We start from the raw sequence: 18727 nt of genomic DNA on the forward strand, positions 1-18727 counted from the left end.
CACAAGTTTCCTCCACCCCCCACCTTTATAGAACCCTCAATATCTTTCCTTGGACTTACTGTCCTTACCTTTCACCCTTGTGAGAGTTCAGGACAATGTGTTCCCACATTTTCACTTTTGAATGACTCCCACCTGTTCGATGGAGATTTACCAGCAAGTAGCTGCTTCCAGTCTACATTTGCTGGGTTCTGTCTTATCATATTAAAATCAACCTGAACCCAAATCCAGACTTTAATTTCTGGACTATTTTAATCCCTTTCCATAACTACCTTGACAATTGGAGTTATAGTCAACATCTCCAAAATACTCTTCCATTGACACTCCAGCCATTTGCCTGGATTTGTTGTCTAAGATCAGGTTCAGTACTGCCCCTTCTCCAAGAGGACCACCGACATACTGGCTCAAAAAGCTTTCCTGCAGGCACTTTAAATTTTTTTTTTAAAACAGCAGCCCCCCCACTCCCCCATCCTTCAAAATAAGACAATCCCAGTTAACATTGGGGAAGTTGAAATACCCTACTGCTATAATCCTATTGCCTTACAGATCATTTCAAAAAGCAAAAACACTGTCAATTTTGGAAATATGAACTGTAGCAGCCAAAGCGATGAAGTATCTCATCAAGCTCTGGGAGGACGCTGCTAGCTAGGAAGAGATCCTGGGAACAACAGAAGCAGCACAGTGAAAGAAGGTCACTAAACCTTTGAGTACAAGAAGTATTGGAGTGCACTTGATGGAAACCAGGAGGGCAAAAAGAGCTTGAGATGGATCTGGTAGGCAAGGTTGAGGAAAATCCCAAGAGATTCTACTGGTATATTAAGAGTAAAGGGGTAGCTAGGGAGACAATAGGTCCCCTTAAAGATCAGCATGGCCATATGCAGAGCCACGGGAGATGGGTGAGATTTTTAATGAATATTTTTCATCAGTCTTTACTGTAGAGGATATCATGGAAGGCAAGGAATTAAGGCAAATGAGTTGTGATGTTTTGGACCATATACAAATTACCAAAAGACGACGTATTTGCAGTCTTAAAACACATTAAAGGTGGATAAATCCTCGAGGCCTGACCAAGTGCATCCTCAGACCTTGCAGGAGGATGGGCAAGAAATTGCAGAGACCCTTGTAGAGATACTTGCACCATCATTAGCCTCAGGTGAAGATCCAGAAGACTGGAGAGTGGCTAATGTTGTACCGTTATTTAAGAAGGGAGGCCAAGACAAACCAGGGAATTACAGGCTGGTGAGCAAGTTACGGGAGGGGATTCCGAGAGACAGGATCAACCAGCATTTGGATTGACGTGAACTGATTAGGGATAGTCAGCATGGCTTTGTGTGTGGGAAATTGCGTCTCATAAATCTGTTAGAGTTTATTGAAGAGTAACCAAGAGGATTGTTGAGGGCAGGGCAGGGAACATGGTCTATATGAACTTCGGTAAAGCCTTTGACAGGATCCTGTATGGAAGGCTAGATCACATTGGATCCAGGGAGAGCTGGCTAAGTGGGTACAGAATTGGCTTGATGGTAGGAAGCAGAGGGTGATGGTGGAAGGCTGTTTTTCAGACTGGTGGCCTGAGGCCTGTGACTAATGGTGGGCCACAGGGATTGGTGCTGGCACCATTGTTGTTTGTCATTTGTATAAACGATTTGGATGAGAATGTACAAAGCATGGTTAGTAAGTTTGCAGATGACACTAAAATAGGTGGTGTTGTTGACAGTGAAGGTTATCAGAGATTACAGGGGGATCTTGATCAGCTGGGTAAGTGGGCCGAGGAACGACAAATGGCATAGAATTCAGACAAGTGCGAGGTGTTGGATTTTGGAAATCAAACCGGGGTAGGACCTACAGTGAATGGCAGGGTCCTGGGGAGTGTTGAAGAACAGAGGGACCTTGGAGTACAAGTATATAGTTCATTGAAAGTGGTGCCACAGGTAGACAGGGTGGTGGTGAAGGTGGTGTTTGGCACCCTGGCTTTTATCAGTCAGGGCATTGAGTATAGAAATTGAGACATTATGTTGCAGTTGTACAAGATGTTGGGAAGGCCATGCCTGGAATATTGTGGACAGTTTTTATCATCCTGCTATAGGAAAGATGTCATTAAGCTAGAAAGAGTGCAAAGAAGATTTACAAGGATGTTGCCATGCCTCGAGGGCCTGACATAGGGAGAGGTTGGGCAGACTAGGACTTTATTCCTTGGAGCATAGGGAACTGAGCAGTGACTTTAGAGAGGTGTATAAAATCATGAGGGCATAGGTAGGACGAATGCACTCAGTCCTTTTCCCAGGCAAAAGGGAATCAAAATCTAAAGGGTATAGGCAAGATTTAAAAGGGATCTGAGGGGCAACATCTTCACACAGAGGGTGGTGCGTACATGGAGCGAGCTGCCAGATGAAGTGCTCGAGGCAGGTACAATAACAACATTTAAAAGACTTGGACAGGTACATGGATAGGAGAGATTTAGAGGGATTTGGGCCAAATACAAGCAAGTGGGATCGACTTAGATGGTCCTCTTGGTCAGCATGGATAAACTGAGCCAAAGGGCCTGTTTCTCTATGACTCTGCTCTAATTTTTTTATTATCTAAAATAAACCATTCATAATAAAAGACAAACAATATGCAATAATAAAAGTGCAAACCTTTACATTCGTGTACAGATCAATTATTACTGTTACTTTTTACACAAACCACAGCACCGATGCCACTCATGTGGCTCCCTGGGGGGGGGGGGGGGGGGGGGGGGGGGGGTGGGGGGGGGGGGGGGGGGGGGGGGGGGGGGGAAAATACTCCAATCCATATTTACAATCTTTAAGGGGCTTTCTCGCCTGACCCCGCCCCTCCCTCTCCTGTGGCGGAAGAACCCTAAACTGTCGTCCTTCCCCACCGAGTCCTTGCATTGGCTGCACCCAGCTTCAGTGCGTCCCTCAGCATGTACTCCCTGCAGCCTGGAATGTGCAAGTCGGCAGCACTTCCCTATGGACATCTCACAGTGCTGGGAGACCAACAAGTTTTCGGGCAGCCCAAAGAGCATCTTTCACCGAGTTGACGACCTTCCAGCAGCAGTTGATGTCTGTCTCTGTGTGTGTCCCCGGAACAGCCCATAGATCAGAGAATCCCTGTTATGCAGCTGCTGGGGATGACCGTGACAAGGATCCTTGCATCTTCACCACACTCTCCTCGCAAACCCACAGCCCGAAAAGAGGTGGGCGACCGTCTCGTCCCCAGCACAGTCCTCCCGCGGGCAGCATGTGCTGGGACTGATGCTCCGACCACGCAGGAAGGATCTGACTGGAAGGCCCCTCTCACCGCCAGCCAAGCGAGGTCTTGATGCTTGTTGATGAGTTCTGGCGATGAGGCAGTCCGCCAGATGGTCTAGACAGTCTGCTCAGGGAACCACCCCACGGTATCCATCGAGTCCTTCTCCTGCAGTGTCTGCAGGATGTCCCATGCTGACCACTGCCTGATGGAATTGTGGTCGAAGGGGTTGGTCTGGAAGAACTTTTCCACGAAGGACAAGTAGTGCGGCAACGTCCAGCTGACTGGGACGTCGTGTGGCCACGGGGCCAGCCCCATCCTTCGCAACAGCAGGGACAGGTAGAACCTTGGTACACAGTGACACTTGGTGCCCACATACTTGGGTTCCACGCACAGCCTGATGCAGCCACAGACGAAGGTGGTCATCAGCAGGAGGGTGACATTAGGGACACCTTTACCCCCATTGTCCAGGGACTTGTGCACAGTGACCCGTCGGACCTGCTCCATCTTGGATCCCCAGATGAACCAGAAGATGGCGCGGGTGATTTCCAAGCCAGAGGAGCGAGGAACAGGCCACACCTGCGCCAAGTACAGCAGCCCTGAGAGCACCTCACACCTGATGACCAAGTTCTTCCCAGTTATCGATAGGGAGCGCCGTTCCCACAGTCCCAGTTTCTGTTTCACCTCCCCAATCCGCTCCCGCCAATTTTAGTTGCACACCCCGGCCCCTCTGAACTCTGCTCTAATGATTAATAGACACCTGGTCAGTATTAACTGAGAACAGAGCTGAGACAGCTTTACAGCCCTGTAAACGATCCCACTGTACACATCCTCCTGAGAGCTATCCGTAGGAGAGAATAAGGAAATGGGATGTTTTGGGAACTGACATCTTGTGAAAGGGATAAATTTGATTAAAAAAAAGCACAAACAAGCATTCTGATAATCAAGGAATCAATTAGTTGAGGTATTTACAGAAATGACATGGTTAGGGATATCCTAGAGTTACAAAGTCATGGCTAGTGGATTTTAATTAAAATGGGAACCAGTCGTCAGGAAATAAAACCTGTTTACAATTTAAATTCAGCTGAGACACAAGAGACTTTAGATGCTGGAATCTGGAGCAACAAACAATCTGCTGGAGGAACTCGGCAGGTGAAGCAGCATCCATGGGAGGAAAGGAACTGTCGACGTTTGAGGCCATCTGATACTTTAAGGCCATCAAAACCAATCACTGGGTGTGGGACATTTTGATTCTGTACCATTGTAACTACAGAGGAAGACAATAAATGTATGTCCACGTTAATTGCTGGTCATTGAAAAGTTCAAGACATTGAAAACTTCAGGATGAGATCAGGGAAGACGTTAAAGTGGCCATCTCCTGTATTAACACATTATTAAAGACATAACCCTGCCACTTCATGCACAGTTCAGGACAGGTCTGTTTGTCACTTAATATTCCAGCCAGTTGTATATTCAGGGAGCCACCCCTCAATACTGTAATAAGAGAGGTATGTTTGGGTGTCTGGAGTTTGTGCTCAGAAGCTTTCAGACCAGCCATCAGTATTTGAATGTCCAAATGTGTTCAGCTAGTTGGGATGTGCTGCTATTGGAAATATTCAGTTCTACAAAGTTACCTGTCTACATTCAGAATGTTAAAGTCAAGAAGGTAATTATGGCCATTGAAACCGTAGTTAATTGCTTATTGTCGTCTTTGTGTTCAAAAAGTATAAACCATTCTGTCGGGAGAGGAGAACTAGATTCCCTCCAGAAGATCTGATGTGTTAAATAAAGTACCTTCCGTGTAGCTCAGTTCAGCAGTCACAACAGGCATCAGCACGAGTTTCAAGTTATAGGGAAACATGTACGTGTATGGATAAGGATTGGAATTAAAGCTATGTAAACAGCAAAAAGGAACAAAGCAACGTTAAGCCAAGAAAGCTCACCAGTGCCTCTACTTCTCAGGAGGCCAAAGAAAGAGATGGTGTTGGACTTGTACTTTAGTTTCACATTCAACTGGAAAGTCCCAACAAACTTGTGATAATTTTGACCCAACTGTTGAGACCCATAATGAAGCATGGGCATTGCATAGAAATATCTGAGCATGGGAGAAGGGCAGGCAGGAGTAAGGTTTTGAATCCAGGAAGGCTTCAGGAGCAGCTACAATATTTCCCCTCCAAGAAAATACACAGGTGATCGTGTGGAGAAATTAAGCTGGGTAGAGGAAAACTGAGAGGTTGTGGAAGGGGAATATCACAACACATCATTTTATCAGGGAGATGGCAGTGGGGCAGTGGCACCCAAATCTGCTGCTTCATCTGTGGTAATGTGGGCCATTATGTCTGCAACTGTACAACAAACAGGTCATATAATCTGAATCCTATCATAGATCAGAGTTTGGAATGTGAGAAATCTTGGAAATCATTGGAGTTTTGTTCGATGTGGGGACATCACACTTTAAACATGTTGAACGTGTGCTTGTGCATGATCAATAATTTCCAGCATTCCTTTGTTTTAAAGTTTAAAGGTTCCCTTCAAGTTTGTACATTTGTAACTTAAGATGTTTGTTACTGTTTAACCCTTTAAGAGCAAGTCATTTACTGGACTGTTTCATGTGCAAATTGCGTGGGGCTACACCCATCCATCTGTTCTGTTTCTTTAGATTACATGTTAAAGGTTTTCACTGCGGAAATTAACTGTTCATTCTAAATTTTTCCAGTTATTTACAAAGCTTCCGAAGGAAGAAAAGTGCAAGTTCAGATTTTGTTTTGTCTTATCTGCGTTTTTGTGTTGTTTTATTTCTTTCCTTTGGAATTGACATATGAGCGAGTGCAAGAGCAAGCGAGAAGCCCGGATTCCACACAGGCCACATGGAGTCCAGGTTAAGGTGTTAGAAATGCGGATACAAGATTCCAATATTTCAGGAAGAAATTAGCGTTTAGGGAAATTGGTGATTTGTATACACTTAAAATGGGCATTTGAAATTGGTATTTTAGCAGAACAATTGGGGAAGAATAGATGTTGCTTTTCCTTGCATTGTTTTTCCAGAAAGTTACAAGATGTTGCTTAAGACTTTTGACATATTGATTATGAGTATTAGAGTTCTTTTTTTAAAGCATATAGTGTTTGTCCTGTAAAAGGACAGTGAGCAGCTGGCATTCCCTACTCTTAGAAGGCAAGTGTATAATTTGTTTTAAATTCAACATGTGTCAGGTAAAATGCAAATGAGGATCAGCACTCTGAATTATGCCGGACCCCCCTTGCAAGGGGGAGGGGTTTTCAGGAAATTCTGCACCCTTTTTTCTCCAAACTTTCCTGTGTCCTCACCACAAAATTCAGTGTCATAAGTTTGCAAAGGATCATCTAAATAAGCCTGCAGCATTTTGGAAACAAGTCCTGTGGACTGATGAAGTTAAAATAGAACTTTTTGGCCGCAATGAGCAAAGGTATGTTTGGAGAAAAAAGGGTGCAGAATTTCATGAAAAGAACACCTCTCCAACTGTTAAGCACGGGAGTGGATCGATCGTGCTTTGGGCTTGTTGCAGCCAGTGGCATGGGGAACATTTCACTGGTAGAGGGAAAAATGAATTCAATTAAATACTAGCAAATTCAGGAAGCAAATATCACACCACCTGTAAAAAAGCTGAAGATGAAAAGAGGATGGCTTCTGCAACAGGCTAACGATCCTAAACACACCTCTAAATCCACAGTGGACTACCTCAAGAGGCACAAGCTGAAGGTTTTGCTATGGCCCTCACAGTCCCATGACCTGAAAATCATCAAAAATCTGTGAATAAACCTCAAAAGAGCAGTGCATGCAAGACAGCCCAAGAATCTCACAGAACTAGAAGCCTTTTGCAAGGAAGAATGGGCAAAATCCCCCAAACAAGAATTGAAAAACTCTTAGCTGGCTACAGAAAGCATTTGCAAGCTGTGATACTTGCCAAAGGGGGTGTTACAAAGCACTGACCATGCAGGGTGCACAAACCTTTGCTTCAGGCCCTTTTCCTTTTTTTGTTATTCTGAAACTGTAGAAGATGGAAATAAAAAAGTAATCTTGCTTAAAATATTAAAGAAATGTGTCATCTTTAACTTTATGCCTTTTGGAAATCAGGTCATCTTTTACTAGCTTAGCTATTCACAGTAACAGAAATTTTGACCAGGGGTGCCCAAACTTTTGCATGCCACTGTAAATAGCTCCTGTTCCTACGAAACTGCAGGAGACTGGGAGATGGGCAACTTCGGGGGCAGTTGCAGTTTAATAAAAAGGAGTACATTTTGGAAATAAGAAATATTAAAAAGGGGCAAGTTTCTCATGACAATTGAACCAGGCATGTTCACAATCCCTTACATGGCTGGGCAGCTAGTGACATCAGAGGAAGAAAGATTCTACATTCTACATTGAGGGACTGAACACAATAGCCAAGTAGCTGGTGCCACTAACAGGAGGGACAAACAGGAGGCTCAAAGAAATGGAACATGGATCACGAAGTACAGGAGTAAAAGAACAATGCAGAGGTCAACAAAACATTAGAAAAAGATTTAACAGAAATCAGAGCCAGGTGGTTCAAATGGAGTCAAGTGATTGTACATAAATAAGGAAATTAGGAGAAATATTTCACAAACCAATTCCATATATTGAGACCTCTTTTTACACAGTGAAAGATGATAAACTGTGGCTCAACAAGGAATTTGCCCTAGTTATCTGGCAGGTGAACGCAGGCAATAGGAGCAGGTATAGTCCTTTTCACCCTTTGGAGATGCTTGCCCATCAAGGCTGATGTTCTCCCTCAAGATAATTTTCCTGCATTACTCCCATACCCTTGGATTTCCTGAATAGATTCTCTACCATGTGCATTACATTTCTCACCTTAGTCCAAAATGACCTACTCCTTTTTCTGAGACTGAGCTCTGGTTCTCGACAGCCAGCAAAAACATCCTCTCGGCATCTAGCTATTGAACTCCAGGAATTTTGTAACTTTTAATGAGATCAACTGTCATTCTTCTACACTCGAGATTACAGTGTAGACTACTCACACTTGCCTCATACAGCACACTGCCATCCCTGTAACTATCCTGGTTAATCTCCATTACATTCCCTCTTTGGTATGTATTTTTTTAGGTAATGAAACCACAACTGTATACAATACCCCAATGCAGTCACATCAAGACCCTATATAACTACAGTAAGACATCTTGACTTCTGTGTTCAAATCCTCTCATTATAAAGGTCAACTACCATTGACCTTCATAGTTACGTGAAGATACACATTGCTTCTGGGGGCCCTCAGGCTGACTTTAGGTTGTCAACCAATGACCCTCCAACTGCAACACCTTAACAGAATAATCTGGTCCTGAAAGAACTTTGGCAAGAGCCCAAGTGTTAAGAACTTAGCCAGCAAGTCACCCAGATGATGGCACTGAAGAAATTAAATGTGGTTGCAGCCGTCAGTTGTTTGTTGCTCAATGCTACAGAAGTGAATTGAGATAGCGATCTGTACCTTTTGTTAATATTTTATAAATAATTCATATTAGAACATATACATTATTGGCAAGCCATCCTGCTTGCCCCAAGATGATAATTGTAGCTTCTTAAGTGTGCAATTAAGAGGCAACCATGTTTGTGAGAAACGTGTAGGCTAAAACTAGGTAGAGAAGAGTTTTATATTTTTTGGAGAGGGTAAGGAGAAAACCTAACATTAATGGTCTAGATTTACAAATCTGAATTACATTTTGAAATTGCAATGGTGAATTTTAACTCAAGACCCTTTAAAAGCATCCTATTCAGATGCATCACAGGTTGGTAAGGCAACTGCCCTGCCCAAAACCACAAGAAACTGCAGAGTTGTGAACACAGCCCAGCTTACCATGAAAACCAGCCTCCTCTCCACTGACTCAGTTTACACTTCCTGCACCCCACCCACCCCACTCCATTGGGGAAAAGAAACTAAAGCTCAAGAACACGTACCACCAGGCTCACGGCTTCTATCCCGCAGTCTTGAACTGACCTCTTGATCTCTCAGTCTACTTCGTTATCTACCTGCACTTCCTGTGTGACACGTTATTTGTCTAGAACGTAGAACAGTACAGCACAGAACAGGCCCTTCAGCCCACAATGTTGTGCTGACATAGCTAATCCCTCCTGCCCATATCCCTCCATTTTCCTCTCATTCATGTGTCTATCCAAGCCCCTCTTAAAATCCCCCAATGAATTTGCCTCCACCACCCTATCAGGCAATGCATTCCAGGCATCCACCACTCCCTCAGTAAAAAACATACCCCTCACGTCTGTTCTGAACCTAACCCCTCTCACCTTAAATGCATGCCCTCTGGTATTGGATCGCTCAATAATGGGAAAAAGATATTGCTTGTCCACCCTATCAATGCCCCTCATAATTTTATACACTTCCAACAGATCACCCCCAGCCTCCAGCGTTCCAGAGAAAAGAGCCCAAGTTCGTCCAGCCTCTCCTGATAGCACATGCCCTCTAATCCAGGCAGCGTCCTGGTAAACCTCCTCTGCACCCTCTCTAAAGCCTCGATATCCTTCCTGTAGTGAGGAGACCAGAATTGCACGCAACACTCTAAATGTGGCCTAACCAGAGTTCTATAGAGATGCATCATAACTTCTTGACTCCTGTACTCAATACCTCGATTAATAAATGCAAGCATTCCATAATTCTTAACCACCCTGTCTACCTGTGTAGCCACTTTCAATGAGTCGTGGACTTGCACCCCAAGGTCTCTCTGCTCTTCAACACTTAAGGTCTTGCCCTTAAGAGTGTACTACCTCCTGACATTAGTCCTACCAAGGTGCAACACCTCATATTTATCCAGGTTGAACTCCATCTGCCATTGCTCTGCCCACATCTGCAGCTGATCTACATCATGCTGTAAACACATTTATCTGATTAACTTATGTTCTTTCTGCATTACATAGAACATAGAACAATTACAGCGCAATTCAGGCCCTTCGCCCCACAAAGCTGTGCCAAACATGTCCCTACCCTAGAAATTACTAGGCTTACCCATAGCCCTCTATTTTACTCAGCTCCATATACCTATCTAACAGTCTCTTGAAAGACCCTATCGTATCAGCCTCCACCACCATCTCCAGCAGCCCATTCCATGCACTCACCACACTGAGTAAAAAAACAACTTACCCCTGACATCTCCCCTATATCTGCTCCCCAGCACCTTAAACCTATGTCCTCTTGTGGCCACCAATTCAGCCCTGGGGAAAAGCCTCTGACTATCTACCCTATCAATACCTCTCATCATCTTATACACCTCAATCAGGTCCCCCCTCATCCTCTGTCTCTCCAAGGAGAAAAGGACAAGTTCCCTCAACCTGCTTTCATAAGGTATGCTCTGCATTCCAGGCAGCATCCTTGTAAATCTCCTCTGCACCCTCTCTATGGCTTCCACATCTTTCCTGTAGTGAGGCGACCAGAACTGAGCACAGTACTCCAAGTGGGGTCTGACCAGGGACCTATATAGTCGCAACAATACCTCAAGGCTCCTAAATTCAATTCCCCGATTGATGAAGGACAATACACCATATGCCTTCTTAACCACAGAGTCAACCTGCGCAGCCGCTTTGAGCGTCCTATGGACTCGGACCCCAAGATCCCTCTGATCCTCCACACTGCCAAGAGTCCTACCATTAAAACTATATTTCGCCAATGTATTTGACCTACCAAAATGAACCACTTCACACTTATCTGGGTTGAACTGCATCTGCCACTTCTCAGCCCAACTCTGCATCGTATCTATGTCCCTCTGTAACCTCTGACAGCCCTCCAAGCTATCCACAACACCCCCAACCTTCGTGTCATCCGCAAATTTACCAACCCACCCCTCCACTTCCTTATCCAGGTCATTTATAAAAATCACAAATAGTAAGGGTCCCAGTACAGATTCCTGAGGTACACCACTGGTCACCGACCTCCACTCAGAATACAACCCTTCAACAACCAATACGACCCTTCAACAACCTTCCCTTTCGTATTACCTTGATGTACCCATATATGGAATGTTTTGACTGCATGGCATACAAATAAAAGTTTTTCAGTCTTGGCATGTGTAACTATAATAAACCAATTACCAATATAAGCCAAGTAACAATTGCCAAAGCACCAAATTAAGAAAGTGGAGCGGGACGGAGATAGCTTTCCCTCCATTGTGGATTATTACTTTGCAGCCAATGTTAGTGACACAGATTAACCAGTCTTTTATCCCCATGTTGTTCCTGGAACCTTGCTTTGTACAACTGTATTCTTCTTCAGTTCAACACCTCATGAGCTGTGAAGATGAATGCACCACCTCACAAACCACCCACTTGCAAGCCCCTTCAAGCACCTGCCAAACTGTGGAATAGTTTACAGTTCCCATGTTAGCCTCATAAACCACCTCAGAACAAAACTGTGGAGAGGATGCAAGTAATCCTTGATCCTGGCGGACTGCCCAAGAAGCTTACACTGACGAGTGAGAAAAGGACTGGACAGCTATTAGCTCAGTCTGTCCATCTTCCAGAGCTCAACCTGTAACTGAGCTTTCTGATATGCAAGGGGTCAGTAAGGGGTCCCAGCAAACTAGCAAGCAATGAATAACTAACTAGCTGAGAACAGGAAGCTTTCATTTTCATGCAAAACAAAATGACCATTGTTGCTTCACAGCCTCCAGTGACTATTGGCTTCCCAATCGGACCCAGAGCCTTTACATGCACAATGCCTTCTTTCACATGGTCTCTCTCACCATCCTTGAGTTACACCTCTCGCTGCTGCTCCAATTCATTCAGTGTGACCAGACACCCCGGGAAAGTCAACCCCAAACAAGAGCACAGTGTGCATACAGTGACTCACTCACACAACACAAGAGATTCTGATAAAATGGAAGAGTAGAGATGTCTCCGCGTGCCGGGTATACAGCAGTGACAAAGCACACTGGCCAAGGACTGGCAGCGAGGGTTTGAGTGGAGGAAATATTTTTCTAGGGCATCAGTGAAGTGCAAGCTATAGCCCCAACATTTACTGTAGAATCAGGTTTGAGAGTTATTGGTTAAGAAACTGGCAGAAAGAAGAAACGTTTATCAAAAATATCTGGCAAGATGAAAACTGCGGAGCCTTAGGCTAGTGAAGCAAATTATCTTCAATTCCCTCTTGTCCAATTACAGACCTCACTAGCCTTACTGAACGCTGGCCTTTATGCAACCCGTGGAAATCTCGACACTGCTTCAGCCTCAATCCAGTTCAGCATCTTACAGCCCTGCAGCTAGCTCAGTCCATCCTGTCCACCTCGCCAGTCGCTGACTTACTTCAGCTTCTCACACCTGTTGCAGCTTGGTTCTCGTTGAGCTTCAGCCTGTCACCCAGCAGTCTCTGCAATCCAATCGGCTGTCCCACACTCGGCACCTGGGCTTGCACAGAATGACCTTAACTACAGAGCCTGCAGCAGAGTTTTAAGCTGCACCTTAACCTTATATGTGTTTCAATCCAAAACGCTATTCAAACTTGCTTGCCACTTCTGCATTCCCTAAACAATTCCTGGATCCCCTCTTACTCTCCACGAGCCACTGAATTGTATTAGAAGCTTGATGCTTTCTAAAGCAAGACTGCAGAATTTGGTTATTAATCTCTTTCAAGTGGATTTTTTCCCCCGGTCCTGTTTAAAACCATAATCAGTCTTTACAAAACACTGCCACACCCACAGAAGCTGCAAAATCCTCTGATTCTATTTTCCTATACAGTTGGCAGCTGTCATGAATCAGCCTCTTATTTACAAATCGGCCCAGTTCCTCCCCACTTCTTGGTGCCTTTCACTGCCATTCCAGCTGTTCTGGTGCCTTGTCCACTAATGTACAGTGTATTGGAGCATTACATTTACTGCAGGTCATATTGATGCATTTCATATGCCACTGGAGATGTATAACTGCTAAAGAAACTACCTGCAAAGAAAAGGACAGACCAGTTTCACATGGCTGAGTGAAGAACAGACAGATAATAAAGCAGCTCATTTTGCTGTCCCCTAACACCCAGTTTTAGTCATTGTGGAATGAACAGCTTCGAGGTTAATAAAAGTCCTGTGTTTTTAATCTTATTTTCATTGGAGATGACAGACAAAAGTCAGTGGAGCCCCTGGAATGACTGCATAAGGACCAAAAGATCAAGAGGGAAGGGAAACAAATTCAAACAGCATTGGCAAGCAGGAAAAACGCTGATTTGTACGATAGCATTTGTCCAACGCAAGAGGCTTGGAAACTCCTAGCTATATTCTTTACAAATCCCCTATTACGTCAACCTTGTCCTTGTATAAAGTTTACTGTTTAGCCCCAAAGTCTTAGACTTAACATTTTCCTGATTTTTCAATTACTATATGCTTGTAATTTAATGCTTCCATCTATAGTGCTTAAAATACTGTCCACCTTCATCACTGGCAAATTTAGATGCAACTTGCTATATCATCCTAGTCACATTAATGAAGCAAACAGTTGTAGATCCAGCACAGATCTTCCCAGGATCGCACTGGTCACACCCTACCTATTTTAGAACCTACCATTATCCCCACTCACTAAAGACTGTTGTACAACCAGTTTCTTAAATCAATATGATTTAAGAAACTGGTTCAGCTACAGTGAAAAATTTCAGAATAATTAAATACCTTTTTGGGGCCCCACATAAATAACATCCATTGGCACTCCCCTGTTTAGATTCAGATTCACATTAGTTTATTGTTATATACACCAGGGTGCAATGAAATTCCTTGCCTTATTACTTTAAATTACCTCTTCAGAAAAGTTGTAGGTTTGAAAAGGACAAACATTTGTATCTGTACAAAGAAATCAAGTGCTCTGGAAACACGAGAAGCTCTAGAACCCAGCAGTACATAGTCATACAACAATAACACCACAGGAAGCCATTCAGCCCATCAATCAAATGCAGGCTCCTTTTCCCCATTCTTTCCTCAGAGTTTCAAAGTATTTACAAATGCTTATACAAACTCATTTTGAAACCCTGATTCAAATCCCTATAGCAGCAGGTTTCAAAGCACAACAGCTTTCTGTGCAGAGGTTCCCCACCTCCCCCACACATCCCCTTAAACCTTTTGCACAGCATTTTGAATCTGGCATTCTAGTCTTTGAATCATCCACTTACAGTAACAGATTTCCTCTATTCACCTAATCCAAGCCAGTCAACATCTGATCCATCTTGATTCTTCTCCCAACCTTTGTTACTCTAGTTTATGCAGTCCCATCCCCGGAACTGTTCCATTAAAACCTCTCCACACCCTCTCCAGGACCTTCACATCCCTCCTGAAGTGCGACTCCTAGAATCGGATGCAATACTACAGTTGTGTCCTAAACAGTGTTTTATGTGGGTTCAAAATAACTTCATGGTTTTGTACTCTGTGCTTCTAGTTATAAATCCCAGGATCGCATTTGATTTACTAACCACTCATTCAGCATACCTTGCTCCTCAAGGATTTATGCCCTTGTACACCCAGATCCCTCTGTTCCTGCATACCCTTTGGAATACTGCCACTTAGCTTACAATGTCTGCCCTCTTCCTACCTGTGAAAGTAAATTGGTTTATTATTGTCACGTACTGAGGTACAGTGAAAAATTGTTTTCTGTGCCATTTATTGCGATCATTTAATTACAACAGAGCATTGAGGTAGTACAAGGGACAAGAACAGAACGCAGAATAAAGTGTTACAGAGAAGGTGCAGTGCAGGCAGACAATAAGGTGCAAGGTCATAATGAGGTAGATTGTGAGGTCGAGAGTCCATCTTATCGTAATAGGGGACTGTTCAATAGTCTTATAACAGCGGGACAGAAGCTGTCCTTTAGCCTGGTGGTACGTGCGTTCAGGCTTTCAAGAGAGTGTAACGCTTCACCATTCTCTGTGCTGCCATTTTTCTGCCCATTCAGCCAACCTCAGTCCTTGTGCTGTCTGTTCCCATCCTCCCCACTTTACCACAATTCCAAGCTTCACTTCATCTGCAAATTTGGAAATGTTATTCTGTACACCTAAGTGCTAGTCATTAAAGCATCGACTCCAAGAGGGTACAGCATCCTCCTATCTGAAAAACACCATTTACCACCAATCTTGCTTTCTGCCTTTAAGCCAATTTCTCATCCACGTTTTTAATCGATCCTTTAATTCCACGGGCCTCAGGTTTTGCTAATCAAACATGTGGAACTTCAAACATCTTCTGAAAATCCATACAAGTTACATCCATGTCAAAAAAACACGAATGGATTGGTCAAACACTGTGTGCCTTAAACAAGTCCACGCTGGCTCCCTCTAACTCAAACTTCAAACATCAATTTCCACTTCCTTCATCTTGGCTACTTACTCTTCCACAGATTTTGATACCATCCTTTTACTTGGTAGGGTGTAACACAAAGCACATATTTAGTATTCCACCTATGCCTTTTGCCTTTAATCATAGGTCACCCATTTAGTCTTTGATGTGTCAAACACCTTTTCTTCTTTTATCACTTCCCCACCTCTTTTGTCATTCCGGGAGCTGCGTTGTTGGTTCTCTTACTAATCCGTACTGGAAACATTCCTTCGTAGCCATTACCATGCAGCTTTGGCCCATTATTGATATAAACCTTAGGCACGGTAGTGCAGCAGCTAATGTAATGCTATTACAGAACCCGCAACCCGGGTTCAATTCCTGACACTGTCTGTAAGGAGTTTGTAGGTTCTCCCTGTGCCTGTGTGGGTTTCCTCAGGGTGCTCTGGTTTCCTCCCACGTTCCAAAGATGTACAGTTTAGGAAGTTGGCACCGGAAGTGTGGCAACACTTACGGGCTGCACCCAGAACACTACACAAAAGATGCATTTCACTGTGTGTTTTGATGTACGTGTGACTAATAAAGATCTCATCTCATCACTACCACCACTCTAAAGTTGTAAATTTCTGCAATTTTTATGTAGAACACTACAGCACAGCACAGTCCCTTCAGCCCACAATGTTGTACCGACATTTTATCCTGCTCTAAGATCTATCTAACCCTTCCCTCCCATATAGCCCTCCATTTTTCTAGCATTCATGTGTTTATCTAAGAGTCTCTTAAATGTCCCTAATGTATCTGCCCCCACAACCTCTGCCAGCAGTGCGTTCCACACACCCACCACTCTCTGTGTAAAAAAAACTTACCCCTGACATCCCCCTTATATCTTCCTCCAATCACCTTAAAATTATACCCCCTCATGTTAGCCATTGTCGCCCTGGGAAAAAGTCTCTGACTGTCCACTCGATCTATGCCCCTTATCACCTAGTACACCTCTATCAAGTCACCTCTCATCCTCCTCCTCTCCAAAGAGAAAAGCCCTAGCTTGCTCAACCTATCCTCATAAGACATGCTCTCCAATCCAGGCAACATCCTGGTAAATCTCGTCTGCACCCTAAAGCTTCCACATCCTTCCTATAATGAGGCGACCAGAACTAAACACGATATTCCAAGTGTAGTCTGACCAGAGTTCTATACAGCTGCAACATCACCTCGCAGCTCTTGAACTCAATACCCCGACTAATGAAGGCCAACACTCCATATGCCTTCTTAACAACCCTATCGACCTGCATGGCAACCTTGAGGGATCTATGGACGTGGATCCCAAGATCCCTCTGTTCCTCTACACTGCTAAGAGTCCGGCCATTTACCTTGTATTCTCTCATCATGCAGCAGACATTCTCCCCATCATTAAGTCAAACATGGGGACATTTGCTATTGATTCTACAGTGTTCAGTCCCATTTGCAACATTGCAGATAATGAGGTGACTCTTTCCTACACTGGTCAAGACATGACCAAACTGACACAGATCTAAAGGATAACATTCATCAGTCAACAAATCAGAAACACCTTCACATTCCACAGGTTACCAATGCCAAAAAACCCACCATCCACATCTAAGCAAATTTTTGACTGGAAGTTTAGCTGGAATAATCACTACACCGTGGTTAAGTGAAACAATGAGAGGCAGACTCAGCACAAATTGGCCATGCAGTGGAATTTGCCCCATTTAATAGAGTATCTGCTGTTCCAAAACAAATGAAGCAATATTCCAAACACAACAGTAACTAAAATATCAAAAAACTTAACATGGGAAATCTGAAGTAAAAATAAAGTGTATATACTCAGCAGGTTGTTTAGCATTTGGTAGAGAAGGAAACTGGAAATGTTTCAGGTCAGTGATCAGAACTAGACAAAAAAAGAGAAAACAAATGAGTTTGAAAGTGCATAGAAGTGGAGGGGTGGAGAAAATAGTTGGAATGTTTGTCTGTGATCTAATGCAGATAAAAGTTGTGACACAATGCTTTCATGAGAATTTGTGGGAGAGTCTTTATCAGAAGGAATGAACTAGCTCAAGGTCACCTTCTCAAAAACGAATAGGGAGGGACACCAAGTTTCAGATATGCAGCCTTAGCTGGTTTTGATGCAAGATCACCCGCCTGTCACATTGACTGAAGTTTTCCTCTCTCAGCAAGTGCTAACTGACCTGCTGGTAGTTCTAGCTTTTGATTTTAATGACAGATTGCTATGTCCTGCCACATGCTTTCAGCTTTGTTTTTTTTAAATCTTGAATTTCCCTCATTCACCACCTTCCACAGTACATTGTAGCTGCAGTGGGCAGGACACTAGTTGTGTGGGAACACCATCACAAAGGCTGCAGTGGCTTAAGGCCAAGGATCACCATCACCTATTCAAGAGCAAGTAGGGATAGACACTAAATTCTGTTTACAGCCCCTAAATTAACAAACACAGAAGTGTATAATCCAGTGCAAACAATAGTGTCCCACACAGGTAGTTAAGGGTAGTTAACTTTGGAGAACTAGGCAAGGTGCTGGCACTAGATAAAGTTAAATTACTAGAAGTGGCAGTATGGCCAAACATTTGAAATATTCCAACAGTTTGTATTTGAATATTAGAAGTTGAGTACTACATCAGACAGGTCCGAACAAGGTAGCTGGCTGTTCCAGGCATTCTTCACACAGACAGACCCCACCAAGATATTCAGTTCAGTTCTGCACAAGCCCAGGCAATGAAAAGCATTATTGTAACCGCTACACTACCGTGCCTGCAAAGTTAGCAAAGACTTGGTGGGTCAAAGGGCTTGATTCCATTCTGAATCTATTTTGCACCTTTTCCTGTAATTGGTAATTTGTTTATTATTGTCACATATACACAGATAGTGAAAAGCTTTGTTTGTGCACCACATTGTGTGATCTTACTAAGGCTGTAACAATAAGCACTTACTGAAGCTGCATGCTTCTCTGTGAGCTGTGAACACACAACCTCAGCTCTTTGCTCTTCTACTGCATTCCTACACTTATTCTGCAAGGATGGCATGGGGTCTTTAGACTTCCCATCAAAAAAAACACCTCTTAACTGTACTGAAATTGGCTCATCAGCTTTACGCCAGCCATAACTGGCTGTCTATGAGGCCCTATTCATTTGAATGGGATTGCTGAA

At 43.7% G+C, this 18727-nt stretch overlaps 1 protein-coding gene across 4 annotated transcripts in view; it reads right to left on the reverse strand.

Moving 5' to 3' along the window:
• LOC127585514 (beta-1,4-mannosyl-glycoprotein 4-beta-N-acetylglucosaminyltransferase-like) overlaps nt 1-18727 on the reverse strand; it is a 53809-nt gene that overhangs the window by 22348 nt on the left and 12734 nt on the right. The window contains exon 2 of one of the 4 annotated variants that reach the window (XM_052043035.1): nt 14793-14812. The exons of the other annotated variants lie outside the window; for them this stretch is intronic. The gene's annotated coding sequence lies outside the window, so the exon portion shown is untranslated. The remainder of the gene's footprint in view (nt 1-14792; nt 14813-18727) is intronic. 4 annotated transcript variants of the gene reach the window in all.

The sequence above is a fragment of the Pristis pectinata genome, chromosome 33, assembly GCF_009764475.1.
Source record: "Pristis pectinata isolate sPriPec2 chromosome 33, sPriPec2.1.pri, whole genome shotgun sequence".
Lineage (NCBI taxonomy): Eukaryota > Metazoa > Chordata > Chondrichthyes > Rhinopristiformes > Pristidae > Pristis > Pristis pectinata.